The sequence below is a fragment of the Filicampus tigris genome, chromosome 7 (genome assembly GCF_054856515.1).
Source record: "Filicampus tigris isolate MCC_2025a chromosome 7, RoL_Ftig_1.0, whole genome shotgun sequence".
Taxonomy (NCBI): Eukaryota; Metazoa; Chordata; class Actinopteri; order Syngnathiformes; family Syngnathidae; genus Filicampus; species Filicampus tigris.
The window spans coordinates 24,180,913-24,185,641 of NC_141223.1; the positions used below are offsets into that span (position 1 = coordinate 24,180,913).

A 4,729-nucleotide genomic window follows, 5' to 3' on the forward strand; every position below is an offset into this window, starting at 1 on the left:
ACGGATGCTAGATTAACGCCTGTTTTCTTCTCAGACCACCTAGTACTGTCATGTACTCTTTCACCGCCTTCTGGTGTCACCATTGGAGGAGGACTGTGGAAGATGAACTGCTCCCTGCTGGAGGATGAGGCCTTGGTTGCTAAATACAGGGAGCAGTACAAGGACTGGCAAACACTTCAAGACTTGTACGAATCGAGGGCACAGTGGTGGGAAATGATAAAGCTAAGAACTCAGAGCTTTTTTAAAAGAGCAGGTAAGGAAAAAAGAAGGAAGGAAATGAAACACATGCTGGGCCTGCAAAACAGACTACAAAGGTATTTTAATTTATCACAAAAGGGCATTAATTTTAACGAGGAAATTAAACAGGTCAAAAAGGAACTGAGACTTCTAGCAAATATCAAAAGTAGAGGCGTAATATTAAGGAGCAAAGAAAAAGAAATAGAGGAAGGAGAAAAATGTACCAGGTATTTCTTCAAAAAAATTTGAGCAAGGGTGGGGGTATCTTCAAGCTGCAAAAAGGAAATGGAGTGATAACGGAAATTAGCAGTGAAATAAACCAGGAAGTCGAAACTTATTACCAGAGACTGTATGACAAGAAAGACACTCAATTAGAGACAATGTCAGAAGTATTACATTTCATTGAGAAAACCGTGACCGACAAAGTGTTATTAACTCAAGATTTTACCCGAGAGGAAATAAATAAATGTGTAAGACAATTCAAAAAAAGCAAAGTCTCCAGGAGAGGACGGCCTCTGCCTTGAGTTCTATTTGACCTTTTGGGACTTGTTGGCACCAGATTTAATCACTGTTTTTAATGAGTTGGACAAAACAAGTCGACTACCAGATAGCTTCAGAGTAGGGATAGTCGCACTATTGCACAAAAAGGGAGACAAGACTGACCTTGGTAACTGGCGACCCATTACGCTTTTAAATGTTGATTGCAAACTTTTTAGTAAACTTTTAGCTATGCGTTTGTCTGTCTTACTGGACGAATTGATCGACCCTGATCAAACCTGTGCCATAGCGGGTAGGAAGATCACAGACAGCCTCACGCTGATCCGTGACACAATTTGCTACACAAGAGACAGAAATATGCGGTTAGTAATCTTAAACTTGGACTTTGAGAAGGCCTTCGACCGAGTTTCACATCAATACCTCTTTAGGCTATTGAAAAAATTGGGTCTTCCCCAAAGGTTTATAGGGTGGGTGGAACTGCTGTATCAGAACATTAGCAGCAAATTCATGGTTAATGGGAATTTGACAAAAGCAGTCCAGATTAACTCAGGTGTGCGTCAAGGCTGTCCCTTATCTGCTCTCCTCTATGTTTTATGCATAGAACCACTGGCACAGATTTTGAGACGGGACAAAATGATTAAGGGGGTGAGTATCCCTGGGGGCGGAGGACTTACAACAAAGTGCATCTTGTACATGGACGATTTTAACATCCTGTGTTCAGATCTTTTATCTGTGACAAGGGCCTTGGACTTGACTGACTGGTACGGAAGGGCCTCTGGGTCAAAACTCAATAGAGCTGAGACCCAAGCACAATTTTATGGACCGTGGACCGCGACAGAAAAGACAGGACTACCCCTGACACTGATACAAACGGACCAGAGAATACTTGGGATCAAATTTGGCAAAGATGGGGGCGGGGAAACAAACTGGGGTGACGTGATTGGGAAAGTGAGAAAAAGACTTGGTTTTTGGGGGCTGAGAGACCTGACTATAGAGGGGAAAGTTTTAATTATAAAAGCTGTTATTCTACCCTTGCTTTTATTGACCAGTTCTGTTTTTACCCCAACAAGAAATGTGCTTTTAGATTTGGACCGCGCCTTCTTTCATTTTATCTGGGGCTCCAAGTGGGAGAGACTGAAAAGAGACACCATGAAGAAAACCAAGGAAAATGGAGGAAAAGGAGTGCCGGACCTCCATCTCTTCTTGGGGAGCCAATATGTAGCCCTGCACCTGAGAAATGCGCTTGAACCATCAAGTGGCCAGAAGAGCCAAGCAATGACACGTTTCTGGATGGGTTCATACCTCCGGAAACTAAAATTAATACCTACTGATCATAAAATCCCTGTGTCTTTTAATCTGCCACCATTTTATTCTTTTATCAGGAATTTTTTAAGAAAGTTTGAGTTGGAAAAAGAAGAGTGTCATGTTTTAAAAAATCACAGATCTCTTATCTCTGTTGTGCAGAAGCGGGAAGCAGTGAGTCCAGTTCCCGGCCTCGCATTTGGTGAGCCCACAACGGTTTGGCGCAATGTCAACCATCCTGCCCTCTCAAACAGACTTCGGGACCTGTCATGGATGGTGGCCCATGAAATTCTCCCGGTGAGGTCCGTTATGCACTCCCGAGGAATGTCAGCGTCTTCAAATTGCCCCCGACCTGGTTGTGGCGCCCACGAGTCGGTGAGGCACCTCCTCTGGGAGTGCAGTGCTGCTGTAGACCTGTGGGCGACAGCCGGCCACCTACAATTCCCGGACTTGCCAGCAAGGGAGGCATTAAACGCACAGCTTGTGCTCTATGGGGTGAGCCAGTTGGAAAACCCTAAAGAACACTTTGAAAAGCAGTGGCTCACCCTCGCCGCCATCAAAGACGCCATCTGGACCTCCAGAAACTTGCTGGTAAGGAGGCACAGACAGACCCCCCCTGTGGCTGTGCTCCGAATGGCCGCAGCTACCCTGACAGCTGCTGGCGGCAGGCCAAGGACGCAGCCACCAGGAAGAGTCGTCTGTGCCCACCCGGAGGAGGGAACCGAAGCTACACATAAAAGGTCTTGGCAGCGACGGTCTGGTTCACCGGGAGAGACTGCTGAAAAGGAACAAGAGGGGTGAGGAACTCCTATGGGCGCCCTGAGAGGACCGGAGGAATGCTGTTTGAAAGGGTAGGATGAGGTCCCAATTACTAAGGACACTACGCTTCTGTACAACAGGCTTGATATGTTCTATCTAATCTGTCTTTTAAATTTCAGTATATTATGCATAGTTTACCTGGTATTATTAAGGTTAACATGATGACTTTTAAGCTAACAAGGATATTGTTTGAACATGTTGTTTTGTGAATAGAGCTGTGCTCCATATTGGAGAGATGTGACTAACATTTGTCCATTGTAACAATAAAACTTGTTCAAAAGAAAAATCTGTTCTTATCAGTTTAATATCTGATACGTCTCCTATCTGGGGACTATATATTAAATTGATTTTTGGAACTGGGAGATGGAAAAGGGGCTTGCTCCGTCCACTCCATGCATCGACCTGGTATTGCAGTATCTCCAGGAATGGTGCACCCCCTCTGCTGGTTAACAACAAGCATTAAACTTGGTCTGACGTTTCACGGTGGTGTTTCGGTCATTGCAGCCAATACTCATGATTACGAATGCCCCATGTCGCAGTATCCTAAGAAGTGAAGGCAAGACTTCTGATGTTGAAAGTTTGCAATATCATTTCAGAAGGATATAGTTTAGTATTTTATTTTAATCTTTTTCCCTTTCAAGATAGAAAAACAATTAAAAGAATACAAAGTCATAGTTTTATCAAGAAAGACCTTTGTTTCCCACCATAAGAAAACATTGTCTTGCTCTGCCCACGCTACTCCAAAAAGAGCTAAAGTAAACAAGGATATTTGTCATACTTCAAATTTTATTAAAATGCTGTTACACCACTCGATGTCAGCAGCGTAAAATTATGTTCCTGACCACACAAAGAAACAGGAAGTGAAGCATGGGGGCTGGGACAATTCCCGCTTTGAATTCTTGGTAGAAGTGAAGCAAGGCATGATGGGAATGTTTTTGCAGATTCATGTTACCTCATTCCTAATGGTTTAGGTAATGTACTGACTGAACGATACTATTCAACCCTTCTGCCTCTTGCGGTATTTTGACCAAAAAATGGACACAATCTTTTCTGAATATTTTCTCACTTTCAAAATGCTCAGTGGCACCAGACAAATCCATACATATATAGTTTCTATCCATCTATCTATCTATCTCTCTCTTTATCTATCTCTCTCTCTCTATCTTCCATACATATATAGTTTCTATCCATCTATCTATCTATCTCTTTATCTATCTCTCTCTCTCTCTCTCTCTCTCTCTCTCTATCTATCTATCTATCTATCTATCTATCTATCTATCTATCTATCTATCTATCTATCTATCTATCTATCTATCTATCTATCTATCTATCTATCTATCTATCTATCTATCTATCCATCCTATCTATCTATCCATCCTATCTAATCACAACAAAATCTGACAACTAGTCCAGGTGGTCAACAGTCTCTTTGCCGTGGTTGTAGTTGATATAATTAAAAAAATATTTTTGGCTTTCTTTACCTTCAAAATTCCCTGAACCATTCAGCCAACAAGTGCGTTTTGTTAAAGTTCTCACTGCACGTCTTCACGTCTGCAGGCGCAGGCTGTGCGCCTCGGCTGGATTGGGCAACGTCTTCGGAGTCCACCGTCGTCACAACGGTCGGCCGCCCCCGACAGCAGAGCTCCTCCCCGACGTTCGGCAGCAGTTGCACTCGCTCACTCGCCGGCGGAGAACCTCCAGTAACCGCGGCAACGTTGGCCAGAACATTTTATTATTTAACTAAGTCGGGGGCTCAACTCATTAATAACCAATTGTTTGTCATTAATATTCAATTGTTAATAAATTCTAATGTTCATTTGGTTCCCTCTCGCTCTCTCTACACATAATTTGAATTTGGTACAAATAATGAAGT

The 4,729-nt window shown here is 43.0% G+C and overlaps 1 non-coding gene across 1 annotated transcript; it reads left to right on the forward strand.

The window, feature by feature from the left end:
• The first annotated feature begins 3,110 nt into the window (after positions 1–3,110).
• Positions 3,111–3,295, forward strand: LOC147145294 (U2 spliceosomal RNA). The gene has a single exon (XR_015087635.1). It is a non-coding gene; the product is annotated as a U2 spliceosomal RNA (small nuclear RNA).
• The last annotated feature ends 1,434 nt before the right edge of the window (positions 3,296–4,729 follow it).